Below are 24,844 nucleotides of genomic sequence, written 5' to 3'. Positions count from 1 at the left end.
GAGCTGCTTGTAAGTCTTGGAGATTAATCCTTTGTCAGTTGCTTCATTTGCAAATATTTTCTCCCATTCTGAGGGTTGTCTTTTGGTCTTGTTTATGGTTTCCTTTGCTGTGCAAAAACTTTTAAGTTTCATTAGGTCCCATTTGTTTGGTAGTCAGTTTTAATATTCTCTCACATGGGAATATTTATAAAATGGCCATCTCCGACATTTAAAAAAAAATGGCAATCTTCACATTCTTGTCTGTGTTTGCAGGAAGTTAATCCTCATCTATAAATCCTGAATAAGCAACCAGCTGGAGGGTGTAGAGATTCTCAGCTCCATACAGGCAGGGATGGTGCCCTTTTTTGGACTCATTATTTTAATTCCAGAAAACAGTACATGCCTAGCCCATAGGGAGTCCTTGAGTAGCGTTAACTGAATAAGTGAATGCATGAGTGAGTGAATAACTAAATGTTACAGGAGAAAGAGTAAGCTCTGAAGTTGACAGGACTTGAGGTCGAATCCCAATTTCTAACCCCAGCTCTGCCTCTTATGAGCAATTTCTCTGAGCTTCAGTGTCTGTGTCGGCATAGCAGAAATAATACCTATACCTCAGAGGGAAGCTATGAGGATTAAAAGAGAGAATGTTCCAGGTCTAGCACACAGAAGGTACTCAAAAAAGAGCAGCTATTTAAAAAGTCCTTTGCAAAGGATATTGGAGAGAAAGAATGGAAGAAATCCTTAAGCTATTTTAAGCATGAAGTACTTAAAAGGAAGAATTTAAAAGTTGCAGATAGTTATGCATTTCCTAAATTTGATAAAATTGCATTCTTAAAAGTACATTCTAAAATTTTGTTTAGGTTTTTCTCTATCTCTATATTTTTAGTTGAGCAGGGGCTCCCCAATTATCATTTCATATTGATTCGATTTAAAGTTAGATTTTAAGTGTGTAAAACAGATAAACCAACAGCATCTATAATTGCAATGAACTTTTTAAATATTGAAAAGCATGCAAATATAAGGTTAAGAATAAAAAGACTGTGAATTTTATCCTTGCAAAAAATGAATTAAGTAAAATACATATACACACTGCATTATGTGATCTGATGTAAGTGTAGACAGTATATTTTATGAAAATAGATTCATTCAAATAAATAACCTTTCATAGATTTCAAATAATAAAAATGAAATCTAATAATGAATTTCTTTCTTAGCCAGTACAAGTCTGAGATTCTGTCCAATTTAAGCCTTTCCAAAGACTTGAGTTTGAACACTGCCCTGTGTTGGAAATAAATGTACATGACCAGCTATGAAAACCAGTGCTCGGGCTGACGGATCTCACACTTTTCTTGTAGGGCTATAAGGTATCAACAGTTCCACTATGCAGGAGAGCTCAGATCATGGCTTGATTGAGCTTGGTTTGCTGGGACTGATCTTTAGGAATGGTGACAACTATTCATCATATGCTGTTGCATCTTTGAGAAAAAGTAATCATTTCCTGAAATTGTATGAATGCTACCCATCAGTACTGTGTATAAGAGACTCTTGACTATTTGACTTGTATTTGGGGCAAACTTTTTGCTTTGCAGATATGAAGTTGAAGATTCATTTTTTTAAATCACTTATCTCTCTATCCTGTCTTACCACCACACCTGCATATGGTAAACTGACCCTCCACATTCATTCTAATCTCCTTCCAATGTGCCTGCCTGTGCTGCAGAGACTGGAAAGCTAAAAGCCACATCTTCCCAGACTTCGCAGAAGCCACGGTTTTCATTTGAATTTGTTCCATTAATCAGAAGTACTGCCACGAGAGCTGGAAGATCAAGCTCGCTGGAGGGCAAGCTTCGCTGTCTTGAGCTTTCTGCTGGCCAACACTGGCATGGTGGTATCTGGTGTTTCTGGGGGTGGTTTTCTGATCTTGACAGCTCCCGAAGAGTGCTGACCTTCTCATGCTAGCTGCCTGGTCCTGACAATGGTGGTCTGGTCTCAGAGCCAGCAGCTGGAACCTCAGCTTCCGGTTCAGCGAGAGGTTTCCTGATTGAAGAGCATTCTCTCCCTTGGTGGGACAGTCATTGTGTAGCTTTCAAAGTTGTCCGTGAGAGCTCAATGTGGAGGCTGTTTCTTCAGCCTTCTCAATGATTCTGTGAGCCACAGAATTAATGCCGTAATTAAGCCCTTTCCGCTTAAACTAGCTAAAGTGGATTCTCTTCTTTGTAACTGAACCCTGACAGACACAACCTTTAACTCCTAACCATTGAAATCTCTTCCACTCTGAAATCGACTAGGAGGTAATCTTATTTGTTCAATCAGTACACAAACTTGGGCCTGGAACTGTTCTAGACTGTGGGGTTGCCATGATAAATAAACATATAAGGTCAAGTGCTCAGAGAACATTCATTTAAGAGGGAAAGGCAGAAACTCACCATGTAAACAAATAAGCTCATGTCAGAGATGGATGTAATGAAGAAACAAAATCAGGGTAAATGATAGAGAGTAACTCTGGCAGGCAGGGAGGGTCATATTGGATAGTGTGATCAGGGAGGAAGGCCTCTTCGAGCAAGTGACATTTAAGTAGTGACCTGAGTAAAAAGCTGGGATCCACCATGTGATGACCTGTGGTTAGAACTTCACAGGAGCGGGAGCTAAAAGAAAAAGACAGAAAGGTGAGAATGAGCTCAGGATGTACAAGAGGCAGAAAAAAGACCTGTGTGACTAGAGCGCAATGAGCTCAGAGGAACAAAGGTAGGAGTCCATTTCATTTATTCACTCATTAAATATTTCTTGAGCACTTACTATGCACCAGGCTCTGTTCTGGGTGCTTGCATTACAGCAGTGAATGATAGAGGCAAAAAATTCCTGTTCTCCTGGAGGTTATATTCTGGTGGTGGGGAAGAGAGGAACAATGAACAAATAAATAGGTAAAACACATATTAGATCATGGTTCTCCACCGGGGATGGCTTTGCCCCTCAGGAGACATTTGGCAGCGTCTGGAGATATTTTTGGTTGTCACACTGGGGAGGAGGAGGTGGGTTTTTAGTATTTAGTGGGTAGAAGGTAGCAATATCCCTACGTTGCTAAACATCCTGCACTGCCCAGGGCAATCCCCCAAAACAAAGAATTATCCCCAAATGTCCATCATGCCAAAGTCAAGAAACCCTGTATTAGATGATTAGAGTTATAGAGGAAAAAAAGAGAAAGATGTTAGGGCATACCAGGGGCAGGGCATAGGAGGGCAGGAAGCTGTTCAGGGGAGAACGCAGTAGGAATATGACATTTGAACAAAAACCAGCAGGAGGCAAGGGAATGAGTCATGTGGATATCTTCAGGAAGAACATTGTAGGATAGGGAACAGCAAATGCAAAGGCCTCAGGAAAGACCATGTTTGGCAAGACCCAGGAGAGCGAGGAGATCAATGTGGCAAGGGCAGCGTGAGCAAAAGGGAGACGAGCAGAGATAAAAATGACGAGGTTACAAGGGCTCTGAGTTTTGGCTTGTGCTCTGAGTGATCAGGAATCAATGACTAACTCAAAAATTAAGGAGGTTTGGTCAGACATGATTTCTGACTTCATTTTTAAAGGGCTCGCTCTGGCTGTTGTTTGGGAAATGATTCATAAAAGAATGAGGGCAGAAAGCAGGGAGACCAATTAGGTGGCATTAAGTGGATGGTGAGAGCAAGAGAGGCAGTGAGGATGATGACCAAGCTTCCGGCGTGAGCAAGTGGAAGGTCTGAGTTGCGGTGCATGGAGATGGGGAGAGCAATGGGGGAAGCAGTTTGGGAGGCAGTGGAGATCAGGCATTCCATGTTGGACCTGCTGAGTTTGAGACATCTACTAGAAATCCAAATGGAGATGTCACAGACTGTAGAATATGAGTCTGGGGTTTAGGAGAGAAGTCTGGGCTAAATATATAAATTTATTAGAGTCAACAGTAGATGGTATCAGGACTTCCCTGGTGGCTCAGTGGTTAAGAATCCACCTGCCAATGCAGGGGACACGGGTTCGATCCCTGGCCCGGGAAGATCCCACATGCCACGGAGCAACTAAGCCTGTGTGCCACAACTACTGAAGCCCGTGCACTCTAGGGCCCGCGTGCCGCAACTACTGAAGCCCACGTGCTGCAACTACTGAAGCCTGAGTGCCTGGAGCCTGTGCTCCGCAACAAGAGAAGCCACCTCAATGAGAAGCCCACGCACCGCAACGAAGAGTAGCCCCCGCTCGCCGCAACTAGAGAAAGCCTGTGTGCAGCAACAAAGACCCAATGCAGACAAAAAATAAATAAAATTGAAAAAAAAAATCTGAAGATTAAAAAAAACAACAACAACAGATGATATCTAAAGCCACAGGTGTAAAACTCACTAAAAGTGTGTCGGAGGACTTGAAAGCTAAACAGGGTGGGTCCAGGATGTGTAGAATATTTATCGAACTGCTGAAAATATATAGTCAAATACTTTGCTAGAAAAGACCAGTTATAATTATAAATTGGAAACCTGCTTATAAAATGTATTACTGCCGTTTAACCTTCATATATTCATCTTTCACATTAATTCTCAAGAGTTGATAATTATTACTACAAATTCCTTAAGGAAAGGCTAAAAATAAGGTATTTAAAGTAATGGTATCATGGATTACTGGGATTGTTTAAAGAATTCCATAATTGGACCATAAACATCATCTAATCTGAATCCAAAATATTAGAGATGACAAAATTGAGGCCCCACATGCCCAGGGCATAGACTAGTGGGACTTCAGAGTGTCGTTTGCCCAAAGTCACATGGCGAATTAGGGACATAGCCAGAATAGGAAGCTTAATCTTCTATTTCTTATTTTGATGCTCTTTCCACTTTATCACGCTGAGAAGTCAACTCAAAACAAAAAACTCTTCTGAGATAATGATTTCAGTTGGGGGAGAAATTTGACTTGTTTGCAAATATTTGATATCCACAAAACTCATCCTATAGACAGCCTGTAGCATAAAGCAATGCACCTCTGTATCTGCAGAAGAATAAGAATCAATCCTGTGCAATAAATGCAAGGATGAAACACCAAGGGAAGGTAAAATAAGCAACTGACCCTGGTGCTCTAGCAGCGAGGAGGAAGGTAAGGAAGTGAGTCAACATGGGGATGTAACTTGGTTAGCCCAAGATTTTGTTCTTACCCTGTAATAAACAAGCCAATGTTGAAAAAAGCCACTATTTATCCCTGATGAAATATCCCATGGGTATTTTTGGTGCAACCGTAATAGGAGGGAAAGTGATTCTGTGCTTTGCCTGCAGGGAACAAGAACTAATCTCTTTTGATCCCTGTCTCAAAGCACACTCACAAATACACTTGTTTATTTCTGTGGAATGAAGAAAGGTGCTGAGGATTGCTAGGGCTCCACTATACACAAAGGAACAGAAACGTCAGAAGGGGAAGTGAGCTGGCCCTGTCATCTTGTGAGTCAGTGGTGGAAGAGGCTGCATTCTATCCTGTGGTTTAGCCACTGAACTATATGCCTCCTCTGTGCCTGGTAAGCAAACCCAGAGAGACAGAGCAGATCTGGGTCTAGTCGAGCCCAGGGTAAGGGGAGAGGAACAAGGGAGCTTACATTCAGGCAGGGAGTAACCCGTATAGCACAACCAGGAAATACAAATCAAAAAATCTCAGACTTCAGACCTCTGCTGTTCCGGTATGCCAAGGTTTTCCCTCTTAGAGAGCATTTGTGTTCTATATGACAAAATCTGGGTTGTTTGCCTTTTTGCTCATTCCTTTTAAAAATTTTCTGAATAAAAGTACCTTTAAAAATATCTCCTTTGGATATTTTTTTCAAAGTGGGTATGGTTTAAGATTGCTTTCTGGAACTCTATTTACTTCCTTTCTTCTGTTCAGTAGAAGATTATTCCAGGGACAGGAAATATGGTTTAGTAGGAACGTTCTGTTGAAAAAGAGAACTACTAACATCATCTTTGAAAAATCAAAGAGTACAGTAATCTAAATTCCCAAAGCAAGTCCTTTAATGGAAAGTTCCCCACTGTTGCCTTCTGGGAAGTAGGGTCCTTAAGCAAGAGACCTGAATCCTATTGAATTATTTTCCCATGTGATAGAACTTTGCTTATATTCTAGGCCATTCTGGAAAAGTCTTTCCAAATTCTACTCACAATTTAAGGCCAAGCTCACAAACAATCTCTTCGCTGAAATTTCGCTGATTATTCCTCCCAGGCAGTGTGTGTGTGTGTGTGTGTGTTGTGTTTACATTCCTCCATTAGACTGAAATGTCCTTAAAGCTAACCCAGGATTCTAGTCTGTATCACTCAACCCTATACTCTCTCTGTAGTACCCAACATAGCACTTTTGTATGAAAATAAAGTAATCTCAAATAATTATGGCTAGAAATAAATGGTTACTTGGCTACCATGCTGAAGGGAACGTTCCTAGAAGATTATAGATAACTGCGGGGCTACGTAAAAAGTCCTAGAAAGGTTACTACCTAAATGGGTATTTAAGTGCATTCCATATCATTGCAGGTGTTTAGGCAGAAAGTGGATAATAAAACTTAAGAGATGCCGTAGAGGAATTTATACAGCTGGTAAGGAGGTAAATCAGATGACCTCTAAAGCTTTTTCCAACTGTAAATTTCAGAATGACTTTTTAGAAGGTTTTGCCTTAGGTGAATAATCTTGTTGCACTATTGCCTCCAAGGACACCGCCCCGACAGCAGGCAACTCTAGAAGCTTTCTTTCCAAACCACCTGATTAAAACACCTCAGTTTACAGCTTCTAAGGAATGCGTCATAGAAGCCTCCTAACCTTGATGTAATCCCACCTTCACTTTACTTAGGTATCATGGAGGCCCATGGTTCGGGAAGTCCACAGAGTAGTCAGAACCTGGACTCTTAACTCTCAACCCCAGATTCAGAAGTTCAAGTGCACATTTTGTGCTCACTTGTTCTGTGTGTTTGATCTCTCCAAGCCTAACCCAGATCCAGAAGAAAGTCTGAGAATGATTATTCGAATAGTCATCATCGTTGTTCTTTCTTCTCTGTGTCATCGGTGGGGAACACTGAATGGACTTTGGGGTACTGCCATTCTTTCCCAATAATTTTAAGTGCCAGATTAATGCCACAGGAAAAAAAAAAGTGTCAGAAAAGTTGAAAACATGCCCCTTGAACATGCCATACTTCCTGATCACTGATGTTCCTCGAGGTAACGTCATCACTCTCTGAAGCACAGGAACGAAACACTGCTGAAGCAGACTGTGCCTAACACTATATCGAGTAAGTGGGATTTCAGGCACCAGTGGGTTTGGAGACTAGGTTAGGAAGAATGTTTCATTGTTGTCTGTCCGTCTCTCTGCCTGCCTATCTATCTATCTATCTATCTGTCTGTCTGTCTGTCTGTCTGTCTATCTATCTATCTATTTATCTATCTATCTATCTATCTATCTATCTATCTTCTAATCACAAAATATATCATAATAATGCTAGTTCCTATGTGTTGTAAATGCAGATTTATGTAGAGCAAACAGTTGAAGGGATGAAAATTAACCAGGACCTAAAGACAGCTCTGTTATAATATGGTAAGCTGTTTCTCTATTCTGATTGTTCTACTATCGATACTTTAAAAGAAAGATTGATAAAGCAAAAAATACCATAACAGACCTGTCACATGTTTCTTTTTACCGATCTCCTTCACAAAATATATCTTTTTGTGAGATTAATACAACTTTCCCAAGCTAGAGACTATTCTTATCAATATAAGGGTAAATATCCATATATTAAACTCTAAAGTATCACAAATTACTTGAAGTAATTCCACCTAATTGAAAAACAAGTTCTCCATTTTAAAATGATCTGTGATGTTTTCAAGAGCTTCTTTGCCCTCACCGAGGAAATATGAGCTGTCTGGGTATCTGTGGAAATAACAATATTTACAATGGAAAATAATCAAACCATCTCCTACGGTAAACAACCCAACAAATGACAGCAAAACCATTACTGCTTCAGCTTCTAAAAAGACTTCTCCGTGATATTGCTGTCAGGCTCAGGAAGATATTGTGTTGATTCATTGCTTATATATGAATATATTGGATAATGTATTTCCTAACAGTGTTGTAATGAATCCAGTAAAAAGGCTCAAACCTCTGTTTTAAGGACTAAAAATGTTTATTTATTTGTTTGTTTTCTACGTATTTCCAAACCCTTCCTGATTTTCTTGTAAATATCACATTTAGGTTTCTGTAGCCTAGCACATGTTGGTTACACATTTAATAGTTGTTAGATTGAATTAAATCAAATGCCCACCTAATCTGGTTAATCAAACACTGAATTCACTTTTCTGCTGACCAGAAAAGAAAGAATTGAGGCATCTCACCTCAGCTGCTATAAATCTGGTGTGTTTATACGGGGACAAGTGATCAGAATCAGATTAGTTACAGGGCGCTCCATAACTTATTGCGAGGCTATAAACAAGGAATCATATCCCTTCCTTTTCCTGCTGAAAATCACTGACCAGGGCATGGAAAAATCCCAAACCCAGCACCTCTGCCTTTTTTTTTAATCAGTCCTGCTGGCGTCTTGGCAGACCAATTTGGAAACCATGATTAATCCCCTGGTAAACAGAAAATAGGCTCTGGAGCCAGGAGAAGCCAAACCTGAGTCACTCTCTGGAGACTCTACCCTCAGCCAATCTAACTCTACCACCTCCTCCTCCAGGAGCTGGCGATTTTCAGCAAACAGAAAGGCCTTTCTGTGGTGACAGAGGAGCCCAGTGAAGCAGAGACTAAAATGTCACTGTAAGTGACTGACCACAAACTGGTGTAACCCAGATACATGCAGGGGTTACCATGTCCTAGATTATTCAAATGAAATTGGCTAGACCCCCAGGCTACATGAAATGGAAAACTCAATATCCTTCGCAATTTCTCCAGGGACTCGGGGGAAGGAGGACAATGTACCTAGATTTTTCTTTGTCACTTACGGCTCTAACTTAGTTTGGTCTGTGATCATCTTGCCAGTGCATGAAAGCTACCCTTGCTGTTGCCCCTTGTTGGACATAGCCCTGCTCTCTGCACTTACTTTATGTACTTCCCCAAATACCACTGACTCAAGACTCTGGGTGTTAACTACTTTTATGGAAGAGTCAAGGCAATGGAGAAAATTTACATGGAAGCACCAAATATAAGAAGATGTGGTACATATATACAATGGAATGTTACTCAGCCATTAAAAAGGGTGAAATAATGACATTTGCAGCAATGTGGATGGACCTGGAGATTATCATACTAAGTGAGGTAAGTCAGATAGAGAAAGACAAATATCATATGATATCACTTATATGTGGAAACTAAAAAAATGATACAGGGACTTCCCTGGTGGTCCAGTGGTTAATACTTCACACTTCCAGTGCAGAGGGCGCAGGTTTGATCTCTGGTCCAGGACCTAAGATTCCACATGCCGTGTGGCGTGACCAAAAATAAATAAATAAATAAATAAATAAATAAATAAATAAATAATAAAACAACTTATTTACAAAAAAAAAAAAAGGAAAAATTAAATATCCCTGTTCTTAAAAGCCCTTCATCCATCCTGGCCCCAGAAATTTCTTACCCATTTTCCTTTCCTCTAACACTGGCCTCCTCTGGCTATGCCCTCCCCTCTTTCTCCAGCTAAGCCCCTCTCCCAAATTCCTGCCACTTTATTATGTAAATGTTGCTTTGATTTCCCTGTTTCCTTGCAAACGGTATCCTCACCTTATACTCTCAAAATATTTTCCTAAACAAACACAGCCCTTTTCCTCAGGGGAACTTTATGCCAGGTGTTCATATACTACATTTACACACACCTACACGCATAGATGAGCACACGCGCACACACACACACACCTATGACTGTCAGAAAACACTTGCACAGACAGAGCTGTAAGTTCTCAGGAGCAGTGTCCATAGGACTGGAATAGAAAAATTGGAGAGAATGGGAGGATTTTCAAGTTGTGGGTTTTTTGGTTGTTTTTTTTTTTTAACATGTGAGTACTGCTTCTCCCTCACTTTTCTAGGGTACAGTGTTCACTAGAAGTATTAAAGATTCTCACTGCTGTTTAACTGTCTGAAACCAGGTGGCACCAAGAAGCCCAGCTTCTATTCCTCAGGACACATCCGTGGTGCTTCTGGTATCTCAGGTGATCCCTCTCTCCCCGTGGGTTTCACAGGCTGCTTCAGCCTCTACGCTCTGGTTCATTCTCTCTGCACCGCACACCACCACACACACCCTTTGCCACTTAGAATGCTCTGAATCAGATCTATTCTTCAAAGTTTTTTTGTATGAAGTCACCCAGATTGTGGCATTTGATTTTATTCTTTTCTTCTCCTTACTCATTTCATTTACGTAGACATTTCCTCCCTAATAGAGACGTAAATTCTCTTGAGTGCAAGAACTGTGTCTGGCCCTTTCTTTGTGTTCCCCACATTGACTAGCACAGTTCAAGACATGCGATAGATGCTCAGCAACTGCCTACTGGGTTGAACTAAACAGATCACAGGACCTCTGAACCCCAGTGTAATTATCCATAGCATAATTAACCACACATACTAATACACCCTCTTGAGGGCAGCTAAGAAAACTTGGATCCCTGGAAATGACGTCGTACAGCAGATTTGGGTAGTTTCTAATCTCAAATCCAATATCTACCTTTTTTGTAACCTTGGGCCAGTCATTTAACTTTTCTAAGCATCATTTTTTAAATCTGTAAAATAAGAAAATTAAAAATACCTACCCTGCTCAGCTCACATAGCAGTTGTAAGGATTAAATGGGAATATATACATATGAAAGTGATCTGAGAAGCACTGTGCGGAAGACAAATAAATTATTATAACTATTAAGATGTTCCAGATATCTTAAAAAGAGCTTGAATATTTTAGCAAGTAGAATAGATTATCGATTAAAAGTCTTCTCATATTTATTATGAAGCATTTTCCTATAAATAAACGCCACTATTATTTTCCAAGAACATTTTCTTATCCATAAAGGAAGATGTATGACAGCTCTCTAACCTATGCAAATCTTAGCCATAAGCAAAATGTCTCTCATTTTTTCTCTTCTACCCAAGATAATTTGTTTCATTTCCTGCAGGATTATCTATCCTAGGAAAATCAAGGTATATAAAAGCCATCTTTGATGCTAATATTATGAATATTATTACACTTTAACACTCAATGGTAAACTATGTTAGGAAAATGCTTTTAGATGTGGCAACTTTTACTTAACACAAAAGACTATTTTTAGAGTTGTTAAATAATAGCAAGCGTATTTTTTTATTATAAGAATCTAATGAATTTTTAGGTACTTTAGCCTATAATTCTTCTTTATTTCAGTGTATATTAGTTTCCTGTGGCTGCTCTAACAAATTACCACAAACTTGAGGACTTAAAACAACAGTTGCAGAGAACAGATGTTTGAAATCAGTTTCACTGGGCTGAAATCAAGGTATCAGCCAGGCCACCCTGCATTCCTTCCACGGGTTCTGAGGGAGAATCCATTCTTTGCCTCTTCCAGCTTCTCTGTAGTTGTCAGCACTCCCTGGCTCAAGGCTGCATCACTTGAATCTCCGCCTCGTGGTCATGTTTCTCCTCCTCTTCTGGGTTCCAGGGATTAGAACATGAATAGCTTTGGGTGCTGTTTTCGGCCTACCACCTAGTAGTTCTCAATCATTTACCAGAATCACCTGGGAGGTTTGTTAAACCACAGAGTGCTGGCGCCCACTCCCAGAGTTTCTGATTCAGTAAGTCTGGAGTGGGGTCCAAGATTTTGAACTATTAGCCAATGCCCAGGTGATGCTGGCCCTGCTGGTCCCAAGCTCACACTTTAAGAACCACTCACTTACGTTATCCAATGCCTTAAAAATTACATCCATGTCAATTTTCCCACCTCGAGATTTTTATCAACTTTTTATATGTCTTTTGTGCATGTTCTAACATCAGATGTGTTGACAGAAACAGTGCAACTGACACTTTTTTCTCCTGTAGATTCTGCCGTGCTTTCTTCTCTGTATTAGAGCTCTGCAGTTAGACATTTCTAGAGATCAAAATGTTTCTTCTGTGGACTCGTTTGATGCTCCCGTTGGTTTCAGCAAGAGAAAATATAGGGTTTATTAGTGCATATTCCTTAGCCTGGCATTCAAGGGCCTCCAAAATATGACTTTAAATCATGCCTACAGTTCACAGCCAGATTCTTTGCAGCTCCCCAAACACCCTCTGAACATTTCTCCCAAGTAGGAGACTTCCACACTCTGTGGTTCCTGCCTTTCTGGCAGTTTCATTATATGAGTTTATATGGTTGCCTACTCTGCTTCAAGTCAGATTCTGTCTCTTGTAGTCAAGAGTCCCGACTAATAACCTATGTGAAGGGTATGACTCATAATCCTTTAGTAACTCTTGTAAGAAAAGTGGCACCTCCGTTGTCCTGATGAGAATTTCTAACCCCTGTGTATATTAGACCATGCACTGTCCTTGAAGATACTGGGTATAATGGAAAATTATATATAACTCATTGTTATGAACCCAAGGCAGTAGAAAAATAAAAACAGAAGAACCCAACTCTTTCTCTTCAGGAGAAATTTTCACAGGAATCTTGGTGTGGGAGGCCAATCTTCTTAGTTTTACTTTTGATAGTTCAAAAAGGTAAAGCCCAGAAAGGTCAAATAGCTCAGTTCTCTCATTAAAAATAGCTAATGGAAGGGGAAAGGCATGTAAATAAATTAAAAATAAAATGGATGGGTACAGTGGTAGAAGTATATACACAATACGCCAGTGGGGCACAAAGAAGGAGTGGGTATTTCTACCTAGAAACAAGAGAGAGAAAGGACTCGGAAATGACTTTAGGGAGGTGGCAACTGTTTTTTTTTTTTTTTTTTTTTTTTTTTTAATTTATTTTTGGCTGTGTTGGGTCTTCGTTTCTGTGCGAGGGCTTTCTCCAGTTGCGGCGAGCGGGGGCCACTCTGCATCGCGGTGCGCGGGCCTCTCACTGTCGCGGTCTCTCTTGTTGCGGAGCACAGGCTCCAGACGCGCAGGCTCAGTAGTTGTGGCTCACGGGCCTAGTTGCTCCGCGGCATGTGGGATCTTCCCAGACTAGGGCTCGAACCCGTGTCCCCTGCATTGGCAGGCGGATTCTCAACCACTGCACCGCCAGGGAAGCCCAGGTGGCAACTCTTGAACCCAATTCCTTGGGACAAAGACTGCCTTACAATGTCAGCTCTTTCTAGTCTTCTACTCATTCGCATAAAAATTATACATCCTTAGGTCAACAAGTATTTAGAAGATACCTATATATATGAGGTGCAAGTTAAATAAGGTAAGGATTCTTTTCTCAAGAAGCTCACAGAATGACACAAAAGAACCCCTCAACGTTTAAAGTACAACATGGTTAGAAGATAAAATGATATGCTGCCTAGGATATTCTTCCAAAAAAAAAAAAAAAAGTGGGGAACAGGACGTGAGTGGAGGAATAGATGAAACAAGGCTTGCCATGGGATAGAAATGGTTGAAATTAGGTATGATTGCTTTGCAACGTGATGACTTGGCTAGGCTGAGCTACATTTCCCAGAATTCTATTCCCTCTCTGTTTCTGGTTAGGGTGGGCGATAAGAGACATTCTTGTTTGGAATTTGGGGGCTGGAAGTAAAGCTGCAGCCATTTTTATAACCATGCATATTGTCTTTATCTGTTGGTTCACCACATTGGCATGAGACAGTGGACAGGCCTGAAACTGCTGCATCTACTTCTGGAACTTCCTTCAGCCTCTCCAACTCCACAGAAAGGTGCGTGTGCCTAGCTCTGTGATGAAGGGCCCGGACTTCTGTAGGACAACCACAAACCAGGGTCTAAGGCAAGATGAGTTTCAGTCTGTCCTCGAAGTTTCCAACTCCAGCACGTTCTTCTTGTCTCCCACTTTATACTCGTCTTCCCCTCCTGACTGCCTGCCCTGTGCACTTCAAATTCCAGCAATCGATTCAAGGGCAACAGCCTTACAGCGACTGTTAAACCAAGTTCCACAAAGGTGCAACTGTATATGTACAAGCATACACACATATATGTATATTTAGACACACACACACATATTCACACATGTCCTAGTAGTTCCACTTAACTTTTTGAACACTGACTGATACAGTGGGTGATGGGTACATTGTACTCTTTATATTATTTTCAATTTTTTGGATATGTTTGAAATTTTTCCCATTAGTACTTTATTTTAAATTCACTATGGAAGAGTTTGGCAATAGAGTCTGTATAAGATGCTACGGAATCACCTGAGGGGGGCCATCTCCAGCAATATGAGGGAGGAGCAGAAGTTTCCTCCTCATAGCCAATCTCTCCCTTTGCTTCCCCAGTTCCCTTTTGTGCTCCTTCCTCCTAAATGCAGGTCAGTTTAATCCTCTTAATCCTTCTTCCTAAGCATCCGCCCCCAAATTTCAACCAGGCTATGGCATAATTCTTAATTCTCTATAAATATATCTGTCCTGTTTCTGGATTTCCAAACTCTTGTTTCCACCTATATGTTAGATGTCTCCTTATTCATGGACAACCAACATCTAAACAGTAACATTACTTTTCAAAACTAAACGCTAATCCTTCCAACTTCCAATTTCTCTTGGTCATTCATTCCTTGTCCCTGAGCACAAAATCCAGGGTTATCTTTGACACCACCTCTCTTCCACCCAATCTTTGGCCCTATCCTGTCAATTTACTTCCACAGATGTGCATTCTAGGGCATCACAAAAGTTTCTCTTCTCTTTATTATCTTATCCATCTGGTCATTCTTGTATTCATTCCATAATGGTTTTCCAAGCATCTATTAATATAGAAAATCTTGAGATGGATTGAAGGAAGAAATACATCCTTATCCTTTATCATTGCTTAAAAGCTTACAGCCTCTCCCATTACTTACAGAATAAAACCCATGCTGTTAGTCTTTAAGGTCATCTAAAATCTGGCCCTGTCTGTGAGAGATGTGACTGCTGCTGGGGTGATGAAACTTTCAAAGAGGCTTTGGGGAAGGACTGTTTCCAGAGCAAGAGCCTCCTTAGAAGTCAGAAGTCAGGCTAGGAGAATCTCTGTCTTCCCGTGCCTTTCTTTCTTCTTTTTTTTTTAATAAATTTATTTATTTATTTATTTATTTATTTATTTATTTATATTTTTGGCTGCATTGGGTCTTCATTGCTGCGCATGGGTTTTCTCTAGTTGCGGCAAGTGGGGGTTCATTGTGGTACGCGGGCTTCTCATTGTGGTGGCTTCTCTTGTTGCAGAGCACGGGCTCTAGGTGTGCAGACTTCAGTAGTTGTGGCACGCAGGCTTCAGTAGTTGTGGCTCACGGTCTTAGTTGCTCCACAGCATGTGGGATCTTCCCAGCCCAGGGCTTGAACCCATGTCCCCTGCATTGGCAGGCGGGTTCTTAACCACTGCACCACCAAGGAAGCCCCTTCCAACGCCATTCTGAATCTGGCTGGGAGTTAAGAGAACACAGTTTTTAATTTCTTCCTATGTTAAAAAAACAAAACAAAACAAACAAAAACCTGTGATTATACTAATGATATATGTTCTTTTTTTTTTTTCCTAATTTCAAAACTACAAAGAAGCAAAAGGAATAAAATAACAGTGACCTCTAATACCACCACCCAGGAACACCTAACCACTTTTCATATTTTGGTGTGCCTTCTTAAAGAATAGTTTAGTTTTAATTTATAAACTTTGGATAACACTGTACATACTGTTTTCTAATCTTCATATTTCATTTAACAATATATTGTGAGCAACTTTCTATGTCAATAAATAAATTTCTGCATCTATCATTTTTGAAGGCAGCGTGCTATTCTCTTGTATGGATATAACAATTTATGTACACACTTCCCTTTTTTGGGATGTTTAGGTTATTTCTAATCTTTCTCTACAACAAAAAAATTTGCAATAAATATCCTTATAGATGAATCTTTTTCTGCATCCTCATTGTTCTCTTTAGAACAAACTCCCAAAAGTAAAATTCCTGAGTCAAAGGGAATGTATATTTTTAAGGGTTTTGATATAAGACCATATATTTTTCTGAGGATCATTTGGAAAACATGTATAGGATTTCAGCAACATGCCAATGGTATAAGGAGTCTAAATGTGTCAGAACTACACTTAAAGTGCCCTTAATCACCCACCTTCTGAGGATATTAGAACTCTGGGGTGCTAGTAGGTTAATTACTTCTTTAGTACAATATATATTAACCTGATAGTTTGAAAGACAACAGTTTAATTTATATGTAGAGAATGTACATTATAAGAATTTTATTCATCATTTTATAGTATTATTTAATTTGCTCCAGGGTTTGTTTCTTTGGATAGACATTTGGGTTGCTATTGTTATTTTTCAATATAGACATTTTCTGTTTTAGCACAAGACAGTAATGAGTTTGTTAATGAGATGGAATGACAGAAAACTTCCACTCTACCCTTCTGTAACAACAGAACTCAGTCACCCAACTAAGAGCTATGTTTCCCACTTTTCTTGCAGCTAGGTGTGGCCATGTGACAAGTTTCTGGCCAATGATAAGTAAGCTGAAGGGATGTACGCCCTGCCCTCTACCGTTCTCAACTTCCCACTGGTTGGAATGCAGATATGGCAGTAGCTGCTACAGGAGCAGTCATATTAGACCACTAGATGGAAACTTCACGTTGAGGCTGGTGGAGCAACTAGATAGAAAAACCTAGTCCCTTGCACCATGAAACTGCCAAGTCTGCCGTAGTCTACTTAAGCTTGACTCTTCTGTGAGAAAGAAAGAAAGCAACTTCTATCTTATTTAAGACTGTTATTTTGACCTTTGTTTCAGGAGCTAATACAGAAGGAAGATTTGGGGAGCTTGGCCATTTATTTTCACTGGCCACTAATAAAATAGTCCCAGTGGTAGATTAAAATTGTAACAGAGACTTTTTTAGGTTAAAGGACAAAGACTATGTTGACAGTCAAGTAAATCGAAGCCAAGATATGTTACCATAGAAATATGTGCAAACTCTTTCAACATCTAATGAGCTTTTTCTTTGAGTCAAAAATCCAGTTATGTAAAAGGAATGATTTGGCTTATTGTCTTTTTGGCTTGCTTCCACACTATATAAAAAGTTAGACTCAATGACTTTGCTTTAATTCTATTTTTATTTAATCTTTGTGATTATATAGATTTTGTGATTATATAGATTTCTTCCTTGATGTTCAGAGATTTTATAAAGATGAAAAAAAAAGGTGAATAAAGCTTCAAATTATAAAAATTAACTCCATGTAAATTGCATATAAATATATGCAAACACCACTGTTTTATAAATTATAACTGTACTTACATATTACCTTTCTAAAATGATCTAGATACCACTAACTAAACAATAAAATTTACATTACCTAGTAAATACATGAAGCTGATTATTTCTATATCCACCTTAGAGGTAAGGAACATGAGAAGAAAGAAGCAATTATGTCACAGACGAGTTTCGTGAAGACCCAAGAGACTTACTGTAAGTCTTATACTGTGTATGTGTGTGTGTGTGTGTGTATCCATATATACCTCTCCAGTATCCATTTCTTTCTAACGAGTAGCACCCAGATTTCCCCTTGTGGAAAAGCTCACTGAGCAGTGACCATCCTATAAATCCAGATGCATGCCTCCATGGAAGTTGAGAAGACCAGATCCTTCCCGGCCCCTCCACTCACCCCAGCCAAGGGGCAGGCACATGAAGAATCAGCTGGGCAGTTGCTTTCCCATGGGCTTTTGAAACTTGAGTGACACAAGGAAACAGCAATGGCTCTGACCACAGGAAGTTTTCCAGAGTGCCCAGCCTGTTTCCAAGCCCTGCTCTGCAATACCACATCAGTTCTGAGCACACCATCAGCACCACCAAACCCTTTGCTCCAATAAATATGCTTTAGCTTCACTTGGCCAGGTCAGTTTTTGTTGGCAGCAGCCAAGGGACTCTCACTGCCACAAAATCTCTTACCACCATATGACCTAACCTCTCTTTCCCTAGTGAATAATCTTTGTTTAAAACCTAAATGGACAAAGCAAATATAAAATCATGTTTCAAAGTTTTACAGGGTATAAACATAGTTTTTTGTTGGCTACAACTTGAGAATTCAGCATATGGGTTTTAGTGTTCTCCCTTTTCATTCTAAGATGTAAATATTTTCTATCTGAAAATTTAACCATATACTTCAAAACTTAGGTAATTTTTTAATATCCTTGAACTATTCCTTTTTTTATATACTAATTTACATCTTGTGAATTAATCTGTTCCTTAAAAATAATTAGTAAATACCATGATACAGCTTCTGTCTCATATTTTATCTTTTCCACTCAGAGAACCATGAACTAAGTTGGTAGCCAACTTAGTTGTTAAAACCAGTAACTCATCACTCCTAATGGACACAATTATTTGCCTCTGATTTGCACAACTTTCTATTTTAAGCATCAGCCAAGCAGAAAAGACCGGTTGCTAAGCAACAGCTTTCCTCTCAAGGACCAGAAATAGAATATATAGAAGGCTAATTTATAAAATATTGTATACATATGTAATATATAAAATTAAAGAGAAACCCAGCCCCACAGTCTGGCTGTTCACCCAGAATGCTTGTCATGAATATTGAATTCATAATGACAGTGTGTGAATTCCGAATACCTTTGATCCATGAATTCTAAAGTAACTATATTATCTTGTATCTTCCTCATTACTGAAAAACCAGCAAGTAATATAGAAACTAGAGTTTTGAAGCAGATTTCCTTAGAAGAACTATTGGTGGAATGTACACTTAGGTTTTGTTGAACCTAGTCATTACTAATGTAGCATTCACATTTCTGTTGCAGTACTGCTCTCTTGGTTAAAACTACACATTTGATGCCCTGGGAGGACATACCCCAAGCGGTTAGTAGAGACCACCATGGGGAAATGACCGTTTGCTTTTTCCTCTGTATTCTTTACAATGAAAATTAAAATTGCTAGTAGTTGCTGGACGTTTATGAGGTGCTGGACCCTGTTCTAAGCTCACGTGTGTTTAGTCACATTAGCAATTCTCCATTTGGCAGATAAGGAAAGAATCTCAGAGAAGTTGTGTAACTTGCTCAAAGTTATGCATATAGAGAGCAACAGAGAGCTGGGATTTGAACCCAAGCAGGGAAGCTCGAGGTCTTCACTACTTCACTAGTTTTCCTTTTATAAGTGTGTTTATAAATATACAAAGAAATAATCCCAGAACCAAATATGCATTATTATATATTGGGGAGCAGTGTGAAGTGTGAGGAATCTTAGATTTCTAGAAAAATGTAGATTGTATCCACTTCCTTATTTCCTTAGTCTCTGCACTTAAGTTTCTTCTCCACCATTCTGCTGAAACTGCTTTCAGGAAAGTCTCCAATGAATTACAATTTGCCAAATTTCCTTTCTCAAGGAATATGATATTTGACACTATTGTCTACTTCCTCCTGGACCTTCTCTTCTTTTTAGCTTCCATGATGTTGCCGTTGAAAAGTTTTCTGCTGCTCCTCCCTTTTCTTCACCTGTTCCTTAAATATTGATATCCAATATTCCATACTTACTCCTTTTTCCTTTTAGTACTATAAGAAATTATGAACATACAATATGAACCAAATCATGCATGCCCATAGCAGACATTGCTATTTGATTTTGGCAGTTTTCTCTGATCCCCGATGCTATCTTAGAATTCTCAAAAATGCTTCAGGCAACAATCAAGTGATCAGAGTTTGCAGGTGAGAAGAAACTTTTTCCCACTCCTGATTTACATACCCATCTTGGAAGAGCTCATCTGTAATCATGACTTTCAATTCCAAAAATCCTGGGGCTTATTCATTAGTGTTTTCAGAACCTTGCATAGTGCCTGCAGAGCATGGTTTAGGTTGGATAAATATTTGAAGCACAGATGTTAAAATGTTTGATGAACTAACAATATCTAAGTATGTCCTGACATGTCTTGGGTGCTTGAATATAATTAAAATTGAAATGTAGTGGTCCTAGAGTATATACAACGTAGTGACAATATTACAATGAGGTATGTACATTTTGAGAAATTTTATTTCTGAACAAAACTTACTTTTTATACAAGACTTTATAATTATTTTCAAATAAGTAAACTTAACATCTGCTCAATAATAAGAAACACCCAAGGGAACTGTGGAAGTTTCATTTGGGGTTTGAGGAGTTGGTAGCAAGCTAATCCAGTGGGATATTTTCCTCAAAGTTATAAAATGCAATTCAATGGCCAGTGAGAATAAAATGCACTTTCTATTTATTCCTAGCCAAGGTTAAAGTAGTAGCATATAATTCTGCACTGTACTTTGTAACCTTTTGAAAGAATTATACATCCTCAATAATCAGGGTTGCAGCCTGATATTTTTTCCGAAAATTAATAAAGTAAATAAATCTCTAAAATGTTTACTACAAAGATGCTTCCAATAAAACATGTTTATAGAAGTAGAATAAAGTGTTGTAAACGTTGAGTCTGATTTTTCTCCTTCCTCATTGTTTCATGTTTAGCTTGATCTATAAAGGAGAATTATTATACAACAGGGAAGTATTTTCGACTGAGGTAATATTGTCTAAAATTTATTTATTTATATACCACTTTTACCATTTTTTCTGTATTCTTATAAAAACACAATAGTACCTAGCATATAGTGCTAAATAAATGTTAGCAGTTATAATTGTATATTATCAAAGATGCTTGGCTTATGTTGAGGATGAGATGTGTACATTTTTCAAGGCACATTCAATTTCAGGGTGTAACCAGAAAACAGCAGCACAGAGGTGGTGTAGAGCCCAGGACAGGAGGGCCAGCTTGTTTATAATGTATCAATTTTCTCATGCAGGTATTGGCAAACTTTTTCTGTAACAGGCCCTTTGGTAAATATTTGGGGCTTTTTGGCCATATGGTTTTTGTTGCAACTACTCAACTTTGCTGTTGCAGTGCAAAAGCAACCACAGATAATACATAAATGAATGGATGTAACTGTGTGCCAGTAAAATTAAAAAAAAAAAGTGGTGTCCTGGATTTGTCCCAGGGATCATAGTTTGTAGACCCCCTACGCCAGTGGTGTGGTTTTCATGCTCAATTAGTTTTCTTAACTCTGCAAATTCTTTTTTCATTGTTTCATCCTCTGTGTGTATGTGTGTGTGTGTGTGTTTGTGTGTGTGTGTGTTTGCCATTGCTATGTGTTTCATTTTTATCTCGCTCATCTTTAATGTGGGCTGAACTTCAATTTGCTCTGATGCAGGTAAATTCTTCTGGACACTTTCCATCTTATCTGAGATTTGTTTCTCTTCCATTCAGTATGGTTTATAGGCTGCATATTGAGATGGGAGCTACATGCAGCCTTTATTGGAAGACCTGAGCTCTGTGCTTTGATCTGAGATTACATTAAATATTCTATAACAAAGAGCAATCAAACTAGTTGGGAGTGTATTTTATTTTTGGACAGATTCTCTCAGGCTTTTGTTCATTTTTCCATTCTTCACGAAGCCCTGGAAAATGGTAAAGTCTGGAGTATTAACTCCTCCTGACATTGCCAAGGCACTCCTTTATTTCACTTATCTCCAATTTTTTTTGGGGGGGGGCGGTGTTAGCAATAATTTTCTATATTTGTTTGACTCAAAATGTTAATTCAATATTGTTTCTGGTAAGTGGGAATAGGATTAATAGATATTCTCAATCCCTTTTATTTATTTCTTGTTTTTTTAGATGCCTCTTTTCAAAGTTTATGGCATTAAGCTTAGACTCTTTCCTTGAATGGTAACTGAGGACTTTTTTTTCTTCATGCTATTCACATTGCTTGTTTGCCTATTTTGTCTGTTTGTGAGCAGAATAGTATGGTGGTTAAAGATACAAGCTCTGGGTTTAGACTGCTTGGGATCATATCTGAGGCCTACCAATTGCTAGTTAAAACCTGTGCTTCAGTTTCTACATCTGTAAAATGGGATAATAATAGTATTTTTTCATAAATGCATTATACTATTGAATGAGATATTATATATAAAGTTCTAAGAATAATGCCTGGCACATATTAAGTACTATTCAAATTGTAAATATTACTGACATATGTTTTTGATTTTTCTTTTCTCAGATATTGGGATAGGTGATTTTGCTGTTTGGTTCATTCTGCCATATTGACCTTCAGCTATACTATTTCTGAAGCTCTATAGTCATTCTTTATTAGAAATTAAACCTAAAAACTTACAACAAACTGTATTATAATCACTTATGGACAGTAGAAGAAGAAAGAAAAGGGGGCATTTAATATGTTTAATAAATAAGTAAATATGAAAGAGTTAGCCTTGCAGCTCTGTTTGCAAATGAAATTGATTCATTTTCAGCTTCGTGTAGACTTGATTTATTCTGCCAGCCTGGCTCATATATGACTTGACTCACTTCAGAGCATACACTTTCTACTTTGTTTTGTCTGTTTGTCTCACACCAGGGCTCTTCCAAATCCCCTTTCCTGACCCTATCTTTTGGCCACAAATGCCTTTTCTCACCTCCTGCCACCTGGAATGATGTCGGTTCCACTCTTTCCATTATTTCCCCTGTAAAGGAAGCTTTTGTACTCCTGGCTCTAAATGGCAGAGACATTGGTTATTGCTTGCTTATGTTTTCACCCAGAGTTTTAGGTACAGACTTTGTCCTTCATTTAATTTGAATGTGGGGTTTAGGGTGAAAGGATTCTATCTAAATCCAGGACACTGGCTCCTTAGAAATCTCTTAACTTAAAAAGATTAATGGAACTTTTTCAACTGGTTGCACTGGGACTCAGGATTTATAGATAGGCCTAGTTTTGTATAGATTCTTTACAATTCCTACCACCATGTCCTCTTACAGTATGAGTTTTTTAAATCTTGGAATTATATTGTAGCAAAATGGAAATAAACAATTATGTTCAATAAAAGCAGCATCACTGGATGGGATGCACAGTTAAATTAATTTTTTGATAAAATGAAGATCAGCTAGAAACCCATTTTATCTCTGTCTTTCTCGCCAATCTTAATATTGAACATGCGAAGATTAGCTTGACTTGGCACTGACCCTAGGACTTAATCTGAAAATCAAAGTATACCTTTGATAATAGTTTGTTTTTGTTTTCTTCTAAAAATAGATGTTTTTCCATGAAAGAAAGTTTGTTTCTTGAGTTCTGATTAATTGAGGATTTGATATTTTTCTCTTAGCTCTTGTTTATATGCTACCATAGAACGAGCTGTGACCATAATATTTGGTCAGTCTGAGTTACTGTGGCTCATGATGTCAGTTATGTAAGTCCAGGTCTAATATTTCCAAGTTTCTGTGTAGCCAGTCTACATGAGAACCACATGATGAACCAGATCTTTTAGTCATGTCTAGTTCTACCATATTCATATGAATATGACAAAAAAGGAAAGAATGGTAGCATACTTCTTCAAACCAATTAGGCAACATTTCAAGTATTCAGATTAATTCTGAAAATAATGTAACAAACCCCTGGGTTACTGCTGTCCAGATTTATCATAGGATTTGAGGACTTCTAAATCCTCAAAAAAGTAAGTGTAAAAGGTAAAGGTGGGCTTCCCTGGTGGCACAGTGGTTGAGAATCTGCCTGATAATGCAGGGGACACGGGTTCGAGCCCTGGTCTGGGAAGATCCCACATGCCGCGGAGCAACTGGGCCCGTGAGCCACAATTACTGAGCCTGCGCATCTGGAGCCTGTGCTCCGCAACAAGAGAGGCCGCGATAGTGAGAGGCCCGCGCACTGCGATGAAGAGTGGCCCCCGCTTGCCACAACTAGAGAAAGCCCTCGCACAGAAACGAAGACCCAACACAGTCAAAAATAAATAAATTAATTAATTTAAAAAAATGCAAAAATAACCAGGAAGATTCTTAAAAAAAAAAAGGTGAAGGTATCTCTCTCCCCTTCATACTCTTCCTTTCCCTCTCTCCTTAGAGGTCATTGTACTGAAGATGGCGTATGCACCCCTTATTTACTGCTGTGTAAAAAAATTACCCCTAAGACTTAGTGATGTAAAACAACAACCCCTTATTATTGCTTATGAGTCTGCAGGTCAGCTGAATAGTTCTACTGATATGAGGTAGGCTGGGCTGATCCAACCTAGGATTGCTCATATGTCTATGGTCAATTGGCAGGTCAACTGGGTTCTGGCTTGTCTTACTACAGCCTTACTCATCTGTCTAGTGGTTAGCTGATTGTAGGCTGGGGTGATGGGGTTGACTGGGCCATGTGGTTTTCATCACTCAGCAGGCTAGCCCAGGCTTGTTCACTAGACACTAGCAGGGTTCTGAGAGGGAGAGTAGAATGGAAGTGTGTTCGGCCTCTGGCAAAACATTGCTTTCAGTGTATTCTGCGGGTGAAAATGAGAGTCACAAAGACATGAGATTCAAGGGGTGGGCAAATAGACTTCACTTCTTGGTGGAAGGAGTGGTAAAGTCACATTGTAAAAGAGTGTATTTCTAGGAGGGGTGGGAAATTATGGCCATTTTTGTGATCCACTGCAAATCATATGTATTTTTTCTATGTATTTAAATGTGTTTATATTTATAAATAATATTTCCTATTGTTATAAAAATTAGCATAATTAATATCCTATTCAATATATGGCTTTACACATTTTTTAAAAAAATTCATAACTATTATATGTTTTTGAAATTTACTGTATCGATGAATTTAATGCATCACAACTTATCTATACCTTCTCTTGTGGATGGACACAAATTATTTCCCATTATTTTTTGTAATCACAAGCAAAGCTGCGATGAACACGCTTGTACACAATTTAGTGTGCATATATGAGAGTTTCTCTAGGTTCATTTCTGAAAAATGGATG

The 24,844-nt window shown here is 38.9% G+C and overlaps 1 long non-coding RNA gene across 1 annotated transcript in view; it reads left to right on the top strand.

Moving 5' to 3' along the window:
• LOC309666435 overlaps positions 1–21,013 on the top strand; it is a 53,473-nt gene extending 32,460 nt beyond the window's left edge. The window contains exon 4 of the long non-coding RNA XR_014267096.1: positions 17,421–21,013. This is a non-coding gene — a long non-coding RNA (uncharacterized lncRNA). The remainder of the gene's footprint in view (positions 1–17,420) is intronic.
• Positions 21,014–24,844: the final 3,831 nt, after the last annotated feature.

This window comes from Balaenoptera physalus, assembly GCF_965194825.1.
Source record: "Balaenoptera physalus genome assembly, chromosome: 1".
Classification (NCBI taxonomy): Eukaryota; Metazoa; Chordata; class Mammalia; order Artiodactyla; family Balaenopteridae; genus Balaenoptera; species Balaenoptera physalus.
Note: the sequence above shows the minus strand (reverse complement) of the source record. Positions and strands in the feature narration are given on the sequence as shown.